This window comes from Pipistrellus kuhlii, unplaced genomic scaffold (assembly GCF_014108245.1).
Source record: "Pipistrellus kuhlii isolate mPipKuh1 unplaced genomic scaffold, mPipKuh1.p scaffold_m20_p_12, whole genome shotgun sequence".
NCBI lineage: Eukaryota > Metazoa > Chordata > Mammalia > Chiroptera > Vespertilionidae > Pipistrellus > Pipistrellus kuhlii.
The window spans coordinates 29136626-29153632 of NW_023425427.1; positions in this window are offsets into that span (position 1 = coordinate 29136626).

A 17007-nucleotide genomic window follows, 5' to 3' on the forward strand; every position below is an offset into this window, starting at 1 on the left:
AGCCTCATGGCACTTAGGAAGTTCTCACCCTGTCTTATAATTTTTCACATATACATTTGTCTTTTCTGCTAGAGTTTTAGCTCCTTTAATAATGAACTAGATATTTTGTGTGTGTCCACTGCATATATTATTTCATTTAATCCTTACAACTTTTCAGTTGTAGATATTATATCCTCATGTTGCTGGTGAAGAGACTGAAGCTCAGATAAATGAAACCTATTGACTGTTATTACCTAGTTAGCAAATGATGGAGCCAGCTTTTAAAACCAATTCGGTCTAATGCCAAAGTCCATGTTCTTTATATTATGTTATTCTAGAGGCCTGGTGTACAAAATACATGAATGGTGAGTGGGGGTTAGTGTTTGTCCCTCAGCCCAGCCTGCACCCTCTCCAATATAAGATCTCCTTTGATGGACATCTCTCTCACAATCCAGGACTGTTGGCTCCCAACTGCTTGCCTGCCTGCCCGATTGCCCCTAATCACTTTTGCCTACCAGCCTAACCACTCCCCTGCCAGCCTGATTGATGCTTAACTGCTTCCCTGCTGGCCCAGTCACCCCAACTGCCCTCCCCTGCCAGCCTGGATTCCACCAACTGTCCTTCCCTACAGGCCCGATCGCCCCTATCTGCCCTCCCCTGCCGGCCATCTTGTGGTGGCCACCTTGTGTCCACATGGGGTCAATTTGCATATTACTCTTTTATTAGGACTAAAGACCTGGTGCATGAAATTCATGCACAGATGGGGGGAGGGTGTCCTTCAGCCCAGTCTGCTCCCTCTTCAATCTGAGATCCCTCTCACAATCCAGGACTGCTGGCTCCCAACTGCTTGCCTGCCTGCTTTCTTGATTGCCCCTAACTACTTCTGCCTGCCAGCTTGATCAGCCCCTAACCACTTTCCTGCCAGCCTGATTGATGCCTAACTGCTTCCCTGCCAGCCTGTTTGCCCCCAACTTCCCTCCTCTGCTGGCCTAGTCACCCCTAACTGCCTCACCTGCAAGGTTGATCACCTCCAACTGCCCTCCCTTGCAGGCCTGGTGCCTCCCAACTGCCTTCCCCTATTGGCCACCTTATGGGGGCAGGATCTTTGACCACATGGGGCAGCCATATTGTGTGTTGGAGTGATGGTCAATTTGCATATTACCCATGCACCAAGCCTCTATCCTATCTAATAAAAGAGTAATATGCTTATTACTATCTTTTTAAAAAACCTGCTTGCAAGGTTGGCCCTTTGTTGACATCTAGAAACTTGAATTTCATGAAGGTTTGTGTTGTTTTTCTGATAAGAATGGCTCGTGTGTTTATGAAGACACTGTGCTTTATGCTAAACACATGCTTTCCTTCTGAGAGTCTGAAATTTCGTACATGCTGGGCAGAAGCTCCTCTGTGACTGCTGCCAAGGAAACCCCTGGCACTGGATCTCTCATGGGTTTCTCTGGGAGACAACACTTCACACATGTCACAATTTGTTGCGGCAGGAATTGTCTTATGTGACTTCACTGGGACTTGTCTCTTGGAAGCTTGCTCCTGGTTACTCTAAACCTGGCCCGATGTGCTTTTGCTCTTTGCTGATTTTATTTTACTTTGTTTTTCACATAATAAATTATAGTATGACCATATGCTGAGTTTGGTGCGTCCTTCTCATTGAATTTTGGAGTGGTCTTGTGGTCTCCTGGCTCACATATGTAAACATCTGTGTAACTATCAAACAGATCAAAATATAGAACATTTCCATCATTCCAGAATGTTCCCTCATGCTTTTTTTCCAGTAAAAACCCTAACTTCTAAAAATAGATAACCACTACTCTGATTTTTATTGTCAAAGATTGTTTTAAACTGTTCTTGAATTTCAAATCAATGGAATTATAACAGTGTTTACTCTGCTGTCTGACTTTTTCAATCAATATAATGATTTTGAGATTCATAAAAAATATCTGATACAATACCTATTATATCCCAATATCCAATATAATATCCATTATAGTGTATATCAGTAATTCATGTAAATACCACATTTTATTCTTTCTTTGGTTAATGGACATCTGTGTTGATTTTAGACTTTTGGCTTTTATGAATTATAGCTGTGATGAATATTTGTATATATTAGTCTTGGAAAATATCTATAAACCAAAATGTTGGCTAGTAGTGCAGATATATTTTTACCTGTATGAAAAGCTGACAGTTTCTAAAATAGCTGTACAATTTTATATTTCCACCAACAGTGTATAAGAATTACAGTAGTTCCACATCCTTGCAAGCACTCAGTATTATCAGTCTTTTCAATTTTAGCCATTCTAATGTGTGTTTAATATCTTGTTGTGGTTTAAATGTGAATTTCTGATTACTAGTGACATTGAGTATTTGTTCACATTATTAAAACCAGTTTGGCCTAATGCCAAAATCCATGTTCTTTATATTATGTTATATTGCATTTGGATATCCTGTTTTGTGATGTGATTTAAATTTTTATATTTTGAAATAATTGAAAAATATTATTTTGTCCTTTGTTCTTTCACCTCATTTCTGAGTTTTTCTAATTCTGATTTGTTTGTTCTTTCATAAAATTTATCATTTAAAAATTTCCATTAGTTCATTTGCAAAATATTAGTTTTTATCTGTTCTTTGGGACATTTTTCTGGACTGTTTTCAATATCTATATAAATGTTGTCCTGTGCCTAATTTTCTTATAAATTTGTTGTATAGAATTCAACTATGATTCTTTTGTTACTCATTTTTACATGAGATGAATTTTTTAAAACCTTTAAAAGAAAGGGATGGATCAGATTGCTGTACAGATTTTTCTTTCTTTTCATTCCCTGCCCCCCCCCCCCCCCCGAAAATGGTGTTCGTGGCTTTTTTCCCCCCCTAACTCCATTGCTGTAGAATTTTGTCTTTCTATTTTATTGTTTTTGTTCAAAAGTATGGTTTTGAAGATCTCCTGGTTTTGTTCCCCGTCCCCACTTTCTTTGGACCTTCTCTTTTTCCCTTTCTCTTGGTCAATTTAAGCTCTATTCCCAGCAGTTTCTCCTCAGTGTGGAGCACTGTCCTGGAAGAGCACTTGGGCAAATTAGTTTTCACAGTTTGTAAATCCCAGATTAATCCAGTCTTTTAAAACCTTGGTGCTATGCCATTGTAATCACTTGCAAATAACCCTTCAAATTCAGTTGCAGTCCTCAAATAGGCTGCCCATTTTTTGCCAGTCAACACATGTTGGCAATTTGGGAGTTATCTTGTTCTCAGATCTGTTGGATGACCTCCTTACTTTCCTTGGCTTCTTCTGGTATAGATGCTGATACTACATGGGTCTTGGTAACTTGTCCCCACTTACTCCTATTCTGAGGTTTATGAGAATAACTAATGTTATTGTCTGTGGCCTTTTGGTTTGACTCTGTCTATATGGGGTGACTTAGAAAGATTTTAAAAGCTACGCAGTCTTGCCACTGGGTTCCCATATTGTATTTTGAATTTAAGCCAATGTGTTTTTCTCTCAGGGAATTCATATTTAGGTATTGTCTCAAATTGTGGAGCAGGACACATCTCTGGGGACTCTCAGGGAACAGAAATGGCGTTTTCACCCCCTTAAAATCATATCACTGTCAATCGGTATCGGCTGGGCCTTTGTATCTCTCTTTTGAGAGATACATATAACTATGTTTCTTTTCCTTTTTTAACCCCGTCCCCCCTTTCTCTTTTTGTTTTCCTTTCGTTGCTTTTAATTCCTGGGAGGATACTCCACTGGTTTCTTACATAAGGGTAACTTAGCAAAAGAAACTTAAACTCTTTCCCACTTCTCAAAGCAACTATTGCCAAAGGTATGGACTTCAATCCAAACATGCAGTGCGACTCATGGGACTCCCTGGATCTTTGCATAATGACATTTCTCCATGGGCTTCTTTCTCTCTTTCCTACCTCATCAAGAGTCCTCCTATACTGAATTTAAATAATGAGCTTTCTGGTTAGGGATTTCCTCTCCCCCTAGTCTATGGTTAATGACCAACTGTAGAGTGCTGCAAACGGGGGTAACCACATAATACAGCACCTCTCTCATTTCATCTGCTTAAGAATCACATGGAGTTTTGGATATCACACACTGGAGACTCAAATACAATATTTTGATGGGTCTGGGAATCTGTACAGAATATACATTCCAGATAACGCTGATGCAGTTGATTGGTCTAGGGACCACAGTTTGAAACACAGTAGAATAAGCCGAAACTATTTGCAGAGACTAACCCACAGCTAAATTTGGTGGCTGCACTATCTAAAATAGGCAGTAAGCTTTCAGAAAGAAATGCTCTATATGGACATTCATTCATTCATTGTTTCAGGTAATATCTTAAAAACATACACACACACACACACACACACACACACACACACAAGATACCCTAATGTTTAGTCTTTTTTATTTTATTTTATTTTATTTTATTTTATTTTATTTTATTTTATTTTATGATTTTTTACAGAGAGTAAGAGAGAGGGATAGAGAGTTAGAAACATTGATGAGAGAGAATCATCAATCAGCTGTCTCTTGCACACCCCCTACTGGGGATGTGCCTACAACCAAGGTACATGCCCTTGACCGAAATCAAACCTGGGACCTTTTAGTCCGCAGGCCGATACTCTATCCACTAAGCCAAATCGGTTTTAGCTAGTCTTATTTTTAAAACTTTATTTTTATTGTTGACACTATTACAGATATGCCATCCATCCCACCCCCTTTGCCCACCTCCACATAGCTTAAATGCTCACTAAGTGTCAAGGCCTGTGCTCATCCATTCCTAAATGAAAGACATGGATCTAGACTCTATGGCTAATATGAGACAAACATGCAAAGGAATAATTCCAAGGTAATGTTAAAAGGGCAAAAATGTTGACCTTTGGTATTCTCCAGGAAGGTATCTGTGGCTTTCCAAATTTGCCATGTAATTCCTCCCTCAAAATGTATCTGTGATCAGAAGCAGAGAGCAGCAATTTCAGTGAGCTGTAGAGTCTGTGCTGTTACATATTCTTCTTGAGGAAATGACCTCCACAGGAATCTGTTCCAGTTTCGTTCAGTGAAAGGATAACTCCAAGTCATGAACCTTCTCTTTTTTTTAAGAGTATTAAATCCAAAATTGCCAAAGATGACCTGAAAGTAAACATTTGTAGAATAGTGCTTCTTAAAATTAAGCAAACTTGTTAAAACCCAGAGTCCCAGGCCCCACTCCCAGATATAAGAATGCTCAGTTTGAATAATCTTCCACCTGATGTTGTTGCTGGTCTAAGGATTGTATTTTCAATAGCACAGTTTTGAACGCCTGTTGGTAGCACTGAGGCACTAGCAATACATATCCGAGGTTGAGACATGGAGATGAGGAAGTTTTTCCCAAAACACTCGGTGTTGCAGATTCAACAGGAATTCCTAATGTGGGAGAGGGTGAGTCATAGGTAAAGGGAAGATCTCCAGGCAGATGGCACAGGATGTGCAAAGACACGGAGGCACAAAACAGCACAAAGCATGCCGGGAACTGTCTACAGACACATCCCTTCACAGTCTAAAAGCCCACAGTGACTCTGGAGACGATGGAAAAAAACGAAGCTTCTACTTGGGCAGCAGAGGAAATGAAAGCAATGGAAAAGCTAAACTCCTGCTTGAGCAGTACAGGAAATGAAGACAATGGTGTTTAAGCCTCAAGGAAGCAAATTGTGCCAAGAGATAGCAGGATGCACTGATGTATGATGTCCCTGGGAGATACTTCTGAGAAAAGGGGTGGGTGATTTGCTTTCAGGGATTAGTTAGGTAGATTTCTGTCTTGTGTGGGGCTGGGAACATGTAGAGATCCCATCCAAATCTCTGATTCTGAGATATTGAAAATGCATTTAAACTTTGGGGGCATGAGGAGGAAAAATATATGTATTTCTAATTGGTTAGACTTGAAATATGCATAAAAGTAAAAATGGGGGGAAATCTCCCGAAATCTCACAGTGCCCCTGAATATATGTATTTGTGGCTGCAAATTCAACTTAATCTGTAAGTTCTCAACTGTATTCCTGGCCAAAGAATCCTGCAATAACCCGGTTTCTCATTAGAATGAACTGCCAGAAAATGTTGTATAACTGGGCAGCAAAGAGCACTGCCTTTGGTTAATAGATGTAATAACTGGCCGTTCTCATTAGTAGCATTGGGCGTTTACAGAAAAGAAAGCACCGCATGAGAAAGAACATTGCTAATTGTGGCCCCAGTGACTTTCATGTTGATGGGTCTTCATTTCTTTTCCAAAGAGGACTTATAAGCCTTTTGCAGGAGGAAATAATAAGTAAGACCAAGCAAGCCAAACATTTTTTTTTTTCATATTTTCTTACAGAGAAAAGTAAAATCCACTTTTACCACAATTTTTTTCTGATGAAAGGCGAATTTTCTTTTTCTCTCCCCGCCCGCTACAACTGCTGTATACTTCTGGAGCCTGAAGTACTTGGGCACTAATAAAAATTTCACCTTATCTCTCAGCAGACCCTAGGCAGATATGAATAGCCCAACACGCTCTCTCTTTCTTCCATTTTAACTGTCCAGATCCACAGACAAAGTTAGCACTGCGGGGTCAGCTACAGAACAAAAACCAGGAGCTCTTGAGTGGCTACTGATGGGCTTGGTTACAGAAATCCTCTCTAAAAGGAAGTTACCTGTCTATTGGCTTCTATTATTCATTTTATGCTGCTAAGAATTGGGCTCAACTCTAGTTTTTTGAGAAAGCCCTATAATTCATTCATTTAATCATTTACTTATATATGAACATATGTATATGTACTAGTATATGTATATGTATATGTATATGTACACTGAGTGGCCAGATTATTATGATCTCTGAATGCATAATAATCTGGCCATTCAGTGTATATCTTATATAACAAAAGGCTAATATGCAGAGAGAATCCAAGATGGCTGCACAGGTAAACACCTAGCTGCAGCCCCACACAACAATTTCAATAAAATACAACTAAAATATAAAATGGACATTACCCAGAACTACAGGAAAGTCGACTGACTGGAAATTCTACAACGAGAAGCAAGAAGAAAACCAGAAGGAAGTGTGGAGGAGCTATAAAAGCCTAAGGTACGGAGACACGTGGTTCGCGCGGAGAAGACGGAGCCGGAGAGAAGGGGTGGCTGATTGCCTGGCTGGTGTTCCCTAGCAGGAAGGATATAAAAGCTCCGACTGTTTCGACTGCTCTGAACCCCAGTTCTAGGCCAGACCCCGGGGACCCAGGCTCATCCATAGGGAGCTGGGCTGTAAGGCGGAACCCCGGGGGAGCGGCGAAAGGTGGTCCCGGAGGCATGCAGAGAAGGGACGATTGGCTGTGCAGTGGGATTGCCCTGGAGGGAAGGAGACTGGGGCTCCAGACTGCTCTGAATGCCACCTCCAATCCCACTACCAACTGAACTGAACCCCAGTTCCGGGCTCATTGGGGGAAAGCCTAGACTGTTTGGTAGCAGGCAAAATTGAGGGCACCTTTCTCTCGGAGGTGCTTGCAGCGAGTACTGAAGGACCCTGAGACTCAGGAGCCGCATAGAGCGGGGCTGACAGAAGCCAAAGCTGTAAGCTCCACTCTGAAACTCCACCCCATCAGGGAAGCTGCGAAAATGCCACAACAAAATAGATCACAAATGAAAGAAATGGAGGAAAAGAAGAGACTGGATATAGAGTTCAAATCTACGCTTATAAGGTTTTTTAAGAATTTCCTAGAAAAGGTCGATAAGACCTATGAGGATATGAAAAGGGATCAACTAGAATTAATAAGGAATCAACGAGAAATGATAAGGGATCAACAAGAAATAAAGAATACATTGTCTGAAATTAAAAATATTATATAGAGTCCTAAAAACAGAATGGAAGATCGCAAGAATCAAGTCAAAGATTTGGAACATAAAGAGCCAGAAGACACTCCTCCGCAGAAGCAAGAAGACAAGAGAATCCAGAAAATTGAAGATAATGTAAGAAACCTCTGGGACAACTTCAAGCAAACCAACATCAGAATTATGGGGGTCCCAGAAGATGAGAGAGAGCAAGACATCGAAAACATACTGAAAGAAATAGTGACAGAAAACTTCCCCCACCTGGTGAAAGAATTAGACTTATAATATAAGTCCAGGAAGCACACAGAACTCCAAACAAAAGGAATCCAAAGAGGACCACACCAAGACAAATCATAATTAAAATTCCAAGAGCAAAACACAAAGAGAGAATATTAAAAGCAGCAAGAGCAAAGCAGGTAGTTACCTTTAAAGGAGCACCTATATGATTGTCAGCTGATTTCTCAACAGAAACCATGCAGGCCAGACGGGAATGGCAAGAAATATTCAAGGTGATGAATAGTAAGAACCTACAGCCAAAGATAATCTACCCAGCAAAGCTATCACTCAGAATCGAAGGCCAGATAAAGAGCTTTACTAATAAAAAAAAAAAAAGCTAAAAGAGTTCATCACCACCAAACCAGAATTATATGAATTGCTGAAGGGGGTTCTTTCGGAAGAGAAAGTAAATAAAGATAAAAATTATGAACAACAAATACGTAACTATCAACAAGTGAATCTAAAAACCAAGGAAATTAAAAAAAATATCTGATGAACAATATTAACCGGTGAATATAATAGAATCAGAGGTATGGAAGGGGAGTGAACTGATGATTCTTGGGGAAAAGGGGAGAGGGGGATGTGAGAAGAGACTGAACATAAACTGTGCACCTATGGATGAGGACAATGGGGGGTGGGAAAAGGGCAGAGGGTGGGATGGGAACCTGGTGGAGGAGAGCAATGGGGGGGAGGAAGGAACATTTGTAATAATATGAACAATAAAAATTTATTTTAAAAAATAAATAAAAGGCTAATATGCAAATTGTCCCCTTGACCAGGAGTTCTATGAGCAGGCAGGCCTGCCAACCGCCCATGTTCCCTACCACTGGTCAGGCTGGCTGAACCCCACCCATGCATGAATTCATGCACTGGGCCTCTAATATGTAAATATAAATATAAATATAAATATACACACATATACACACAGACATACATATATATATATATATATATATATATAGAGAGAGAGAGAGAGAGAGAGAGAGAGAGAGAGAGAGAGAGAGAAAGAGAGAGAGAGAGTCGAGATTATTATGTGTTCAGAGATCATAATAATCTGGCCACTCAGTGTATATGTATATGTATATGTATATGTATATGTATATGTATATGTATATGTATATATAACATCTGCTATGTGTCAAAGCACTGCGCCAGGCACAAGGATACAAAGAACAGTAAGACTGGCTTTAGAACTGTCTTTTGAATAGGGAAATTAGGTAAGTAAGTAACTTCTTCCATTATTTTGATATATGAAGAGTATTTAAGTTTACTCTGGGAAGCTCCATAATCAGGGCAAAATGTAACCGCACTCCTTGAAGAAGGAGGAGTTTGTCTCGCAGATAAAGGGTGGATTGGGGTCAGAGTGATGCTCCTGGGAAGCTGAGGAAGGCTGTATGGAAAGCACCAATAGCCAATGCCCAGTGATAGGAACTCTGCAGTCTTTGGAAAACTGTAGGGAGTTTGGATTGGATTTGGATAGAGACAGGTGGTGCCAGGAATTGAAGACAGAGATCCAGGAGAGGCCACCCAGTGGCAGACATAATACACAGGCAAGGGGAAAATCCCTGGGATCGCAGAGGGCCTGAATCTCTGTACAGTGGGATACTCGTCGTGCTTACTTACAGGATTGTGGGGAATATAAAGTGAGATAATGTATGTCAAGGTCTTAGCCTGATCATTGGCAATTTTCTATTGTCCACCAATTGCAGTGACCACAGTGACAGCAGTGATAGTGGCTGTTCTTTCTGGTTATGCCAATTATAAGATTTCTGCAGTCTTTTCCTTCTGGAATGTGAACAACGGTGGCAAGTCTGTTATCCCAAGGGGCTGGAATGGTAAGATTGTGCTTAAGAAAGCTAGAGAATTCTGGGTTTTCTCCATTAGCAGAGAGTCAACAAAACCTTGATCAGGATAGTGAGGACAAAGAGGCAAATTTAATAACAAAGATGTCTTGAAATCTTCACCTTAAACTAGAGTCTGCTGACCCTGACTCTGCTCCAAGGGTGCTCTCTAGTGGCCCATAGGGGAAAAAAAAACACACAAAACATTTCTTATCCAGTGGAGCAGGGCTGGATAAATTGCACAATTCATGCAGATCATGGAATCCTACTTACTTATTAAAAAATAGTGAATTAGAGCCATCTCATTCAACTTGAAAGGATTTCCATGAGAAGTTGAAGGGCAAAAGCAGGGTGCAGAAAAGCATAAATGATGTTAACTTCCTCTTGTAAAGCAATGATCCCCCCCCCCCATCCATGCTTGTTCCTATAATGTTTAGATGTATATGTGTATTTATATGATTAAATAGAACTATGTGAGCATTAATAATATATAAAAGTTTATAAACTATGTTGAAAAATGGATACCCTAGGGTGGGAGTAAGGGCCAATATATGTAGATAGAAAATAAAAAATTGCAAGAGTTAAACAAGAAAACAAACACAAAGCCCCACATTTATGCATTTACATAAAATTATATCTGATTATATATTATAAATAAAAGTTCATTTATAAGTAAAGTAATCCAATTGATGGAATTTATGGAAAAGTGATTCTCGAAAAGTGAAATTATGTGGAAGATGATCTATTCATCTACTTATAGCAGTTTTTTTTTTTTTTTGCCAAAGCAGATCTTTTTTTTGCCAAAGTCTAAAATGATCAGTCTTTGAAATTATGGCATTATCAAAATTCAAGGTGTAGCCTGGCTGGTGTGACTCATTGGTTGAGTGTTGACCTATGAATCAGGAGATCATTGTTTGATTCCCGCTAAAGGCACATACCTGGGTTGTGGGCTTGGTCTCCAGTGGTGGCTGTGCAGGAGGCAGATGATCAATGATTCTCTCTCATCATTGATATTTCTATCTTTCTCTACCTCTCTCTTCCTCTCTGAACTCAATAAAAATACATTAAAAAAGTTTAATGTGTATAATAGGACTTGTTGATCTGCTTCTAAAGTTCTTAGAGTATAAAATTTGTCTTCTGAAATTCCTAGGTTTTGTTTCCTTCCACAAAAGTCTGAAAATAATCTCAAGTTTATTTTCTATTTTGTGTTTTATTTAATTTGTAGCAGCCTTCATATTTTATAAAAATAATGATTGCTATTGTTTGCTTGTCTTGTAGTGACTTATTCTTCACTTTCATGTGAAGGTCAATAAAAATCTATCTGAAGATGCTAATTAAAATGTATAATAATATGGGCAGTGAAAAGATACCAGACTTGGATCTCAGCTCTGTCCCTCACTGTGTAGATGAACCTTAGCTAGTTATTATACTTCTGCTCTTCAGTTTCTTCATTTGAAAACTGGGGATTAAAAAAGGACATAAGTTATAAGTTTGCTGTGAGGATTGAATAAGATCATCATAGTACAGTGTTTAGCAATACTCCTTGAACATGATATTCATCCATCTATTCATTCAGTAAATATTTACTGAGTGTGTACTATGTATCAGGGTCTGTGCTGGGCACTGGGATACAAAGATCTAGGTAGCCTCAATGAGCTTACCTGGTAGCAATGGAGACAGACAAATCTAATGAGTAGTTGAAAACTGTGATGCATGCTGAGAAGAAAAGCTATAAGAGCAATGACTTACCTGATTTGGTTGGGGTTGGAGGTCAGGGAAGGTTTTTCGGAGGAAGCAATGTTTAGGCTGAGATATGAAGAATGAATAAACAGTCATTAGTTGTAAACAACCATACAGAACATTGGTGGAAGAGGAAAGATCCTGTGCAAAGCCTAAGGCAATGGGGAGAATGATCCACTCTAGGAATGGCATTTCAATAAATGTCTGTTAGTAGTTACTTAACCATCTCACTTCTACTTTCCTCATGATAGCTGTTTCATAGGGCTGTGGAGATAAAATGATATCCACTTTGTAGTGTTGAATGATTAACTAAGAAAATGTATGTAGAGATGTATAATAATAAATATATAATACATAATAGATATCTATAATAATAAAAGCATAATATGCAAATCGACTGAACGGCCATTGGACATTCTTCTAGCCAATCTTCTGAACGAAGCCGGGGCTGTAGCCATGGATGGGATCAAGGCAGCTGCTGTGGCTGCGAAGGCCTACTCTTTGGACGAATTTCTTGCATCGGGCCTCTAGTATAATACATAATAGACATGCAATAATTGCTCTTCCCTCTAATATCTAGGCTTTGCCACTGAGATGTCTAATTAAATTAATTATTTCATTATTAGTTATAAATGTAAATTAATGATTTTACACACACACACACACACACACACACACACACACACACACACCCCTCTTCTCATCAGTACTCCCCCTGGAGGTCTGGTTTAGTTTGTAAAAGGTGAAGTTCAAAATCCATGCCTCCCAAAATCCATTTCCTTGTCAAAGCCCCCAAAGTTGGTTAATATGGGGAAAATAAAGTTGGCATGACCTCTACAACTTCTTCAGCCTTACACACTCAGGCAATAGGCTCTTTTACTTAGGATACTAATGAGGCACTAATTTTAATTCACAACAATTTAATGTATAACAGCTATGTGTTAGGCATTATACTAGCTGCTGGGTAATAAAACATTATTAGAAGAGAGTCTATATTTAGAAGAGGAGAGATCCATATAAAAATAGTATTTTTTAGTATTCTACTTTCTTAGAGGGCAGTAAACCAACTTTGGATGCCGATAGCTATAAGCAATGCTGCCTGAAGAAACCGCCAATCCTGCCCCAAACCATTCCAGTGCAATTTTCCTGCAATCTGCTTTCTGCTCAACTCCAGTGATTTCAGGGGCCACACAGTAAAGACTTCACCATGTCAGCCCTAAGAGAGTCAGGCTATGCTTCTTTGAACACCTAATCTCTTTCCGTTCTCTGCTTCCTTTACTCTTTCCTGCTCTCAAATGTTGAATGAATGTCTTTTATTGGTGGCACTCAAGTCACATGAAAAGCCCCAGCTGAAGGGGATTCTTAGAAATGAAGTCTTTGCTTTCACTCTCTTTTGTACTGAAAAACATGATAGAATTGGGGATTAGGAATTGAGTAAGCAAGTTTATTCCTCCCCCAGTTCACCTCTATAGCTGGGTCCACAAAGACCTATAATCAAACATCAAAATAACAATGGCAACAAAAACCTTTTCCCATAAAACAAAATGCAACTATTGCTTACCATCTCCTCAGAGGGGAGAATCAAGGCCTCACTAGTTACTCTAAATATCCTGATGCACACTTATCCTTTAGTTTAGGATTTGGCAAACGATAGCTTACAAGTTAAATCCAGTCCGCCACTAATATTCTTTTTGTAAATAAAACTTTATTGGAACCCAGCTATGCTCATTTGTGTGTGTGTGTGTGTGTGTGTGTGTGTGTGTGTGTCTGTGTGTTGTCCATGGCTGATTTTTTACTCCAATGGCAGAATTGAGTAATTGCTGAACATACAGTATGACTTGCAAAGCCTAAAATAGTTACTATTAGACCCTTTTAGAAAAAGTTTGCTGTCCCCTATTGTAGATAATTTTAATCCTGTCTTGAGAACCCATAACTAAATTGTTAAGTTAATCCACAAGTACACCATATATGAAATAATAAGGGGAAGAAAAATATATTTAGAAAATAGTGATCTATTTGAGCAAGGAAGAAAATGTAAGTATATACCATGATCATCATTTCTATAACACATTAGCAATTTCTTTTCCTCACTCTTCATTCTGTTTCTTATACTCTTAGTGAAGTTGTAACACCCAGGACAGGATAACCCATACTTTTATTTCTGCGGTCTGAACCTGGTGGTCTTATCTTTATGTGGTTGCTATCGTTGTCCATTGACTAATACCATTGAACATGGGAGAGATCCAGAGGAACCATTGGCTTCCAGACATGTGCTTTTCTGCTTACATTACAGAGCAGCAACCTTTTTTCCTTCTGATTATTAGGATCTGTAGCCTCAACCACTGACATATTCCCCAAGCACTTTCAGGGGTTGAGAAACTCAAAATGATCAGATGGCATTCTTACCTTTTAGATAAGCAATTTCCAACCTTTTTCATCTTATGGCACACATAAACCAATTGCCAAAATTCTGCAGCACACCCAAAAAATATTTGTTTGCCAATATGATAAAAAAAAAAAAAAGGTATAATTTTGATTCATTCACACTGGCTGGTTATGGTTGTGCTGGTAGTTGTCTTTTTTTTTTTTTTTTTTTTTTTTTTTTAATTCAACACTCGAAAGGAAGTCAGTGTCTCTGACTAAATAGTCAGTATTGAATGTTTTAAAATTTTTGCATCACACCAGTTGAAAATCATTGTTATAGATCTATTATTTTGTCAGCTAAAGTTGTTCTTCCGGCCTTATAAATTGGTCTTATTATAAGCTGGTTTGTGTCCCCTTCAAAAATGTGTACGTTAAAGTCTTAAACCCTGGGACCTCAAAACATGACCATATTTGGAAATAGGATATTTACGGAGGAAATCAAGTTAAAAGGAAGTCATTAAGATGGGACCTAAGCAGAGGAAATTTGGACACAGACACATATAGAAAAAACAACAACGTGAAGACGGAGGGAAAGATGACCATCTACAACCAATGAGAGCCTGAATCCTCTTCTCATGGCCCTCAGAAGGAATCAACCTTGCTGACACCATGATCTCAGACTTTTAGCCTCCAGAACTGTGAAAAAATAAATTTCTGTGTTTTTTTTTTTTTTTAAGCCATGAAGTCTGTTGTACGTCATATGGCAGCCCAAGCAAACAAACACAGTTCTGGGCCCATATATGTTGGATATGAGAGAAACAATGCCACATATTATTCAGTTGTTTAGAACAAACTTTAGAAGAGCAACCCAAATTCCCAGCTAATGTTATGATTCTTCAGTTGGTTAATTTCACTTTCAATCAAGTCAACTGTGGTGGAAAACATTGTAAAATCAGCGACTCCTGTGAATGGTACCCATTGCTTTAGTTTTTTCGCTATAAGATTGAATTGATTAGTCAGAAGCAATGTTCTGTGATCTACTTTAATAGAGAGTTCAAGGGTTGTAATGTTGGCATAAGCATGGCTGGCAGGGAAGGCAAATTCATGTCCAAGATAAATGTCTGCTCCAGAGAAGACAAATTACTTTCTCCATTCCATCAGGTGGCTGGCTGATCTCTCAGGGGTGTGTTGCTGGCAGCTGCTTTCTGTGGTTGGAAGTTTGTGCAATCATTAATGTTATTAGCCAGATGAACATTGATGCCATTTTTCGAGTGTGTCACTTCCATTCCTGCCACTATTTCTACTTGATAGATGATCCCATTGAGAACTATCTGGGTAAGATGCCAGTCTTGTCTAGATGATTGTTGTTAAACACTATAAGGAGGGAGCTTTGGATGACTATTGGTATACAAATGTATTCATACTAGGTTCATTCTGAAAGATTATAGATATACTTCTTTCCTAATACCTTGTCATAAATCCAAGTCAATGATCATCCAGAGAAAATACTAGCTACTGCCTTCTGTGAATTATTGTAGATTGAAGACTCCAATCATTTCTGCAATAGACATTTTCCTCCTGCTATCCTTTAGGACTACCCCTGATTACAATAATCTATAATAATAAAAACATAATATGCAAAATGACCAAATGACCAAACAGCAGAATGACCATCTGGATGACCACACTACGATACACACTGGCGCCAGGCCAGCCAAGGCGGGTGTGATGTGATTGGTTGGGGGGGGCAGGGGCTGCCATAGCCACGTGATCACCCTGCAGAGGGAAGCGATGGGGGAGGGAAGGGGAGATATTCCCAATTGCCCCAAAGAGGGAGGCCTAGGCCACCTTCTGAGCAGCAATTGATCTGGGGGCACCACGATTGATCAATCGCCCCACAAAGGGAAGCCAGACCAGCTAAGCAAAAACACCACAATCTAGTCGCCCAGAGAAGGAGGCAACCATTGGCGGGGGAGGGGTGGAGTAGCATCACATAGATGGCAAGCAGTGGCAGCAGGGAGGGAGGTGGGGGGTGGGAGTGGGGGGAGAAGAAAGCCCTGATAGGTCTTGATCACAGGTCAGACTTTGGGACCCTACCTGAGGGGTCCTGGATTGTGAGAGGGCTCAGGCCAGGCTGAGGGACACCCTCATGCATGAATTTTGTGCACCGGACTTCTAGTGTCCGCTATCAGTTGCAATTCTCTGACTGTGCCTTTGGCCAAGAATTAAAAAACCAAAGTATGTCATTTTCTTTAATAAAACTCTGCAGCACAGTTATAAATATCAAGGTCACTTCCACCATTACCATTGTATGCCTCATGTTCTTCAAAATAGCTTTTCATAGTGGTAACTTTGTCCAACCAAAGTCCTCTAGTAGCTCTTTCATTCAAGGTGGTCACAGTGACAATTTGACATTGAATTCTAAAGATATCCATTTTCCAACTGGTTTCCCAACCTGTAATGCTAACCAGCACTGACCAACTTCATACCTAATCAGAAGAGATAGCTATTATGGACTAAATGTACTAGTATGTTGAAATGCTAACCCCAACATGGATGGTATTTGAAGGTGGAGCCTTTGGGACATAATTAGGTTTAGATGAGGTCACAAGAGTGGCACCCCTATGATGGGATTAGCTGTCCTTATAAGAAGAAGAGAGACCAGTTCTCTCTCTCTCTCTCTCTCTCTCTCTCTCTCTCTCTCTCTCTCACACACACACACACACACACACACACACACACACACACTCACACTCACACACTCTGTTTCTTTTTTTATGCCACACGGGGACAGTGAGAAGCTATTAAGAAGACCCTCTTCAAGGAATCAAATGGGCAGGCACCTAGATCTTGAACCTTCTATAACTATGAGAAAATAAATTTTTCTTGTTTAAACACCCAGTCTTTGGTATTTTATTATGGCAGCCTGAACAAGCGTTAACCCAGGAACTAACA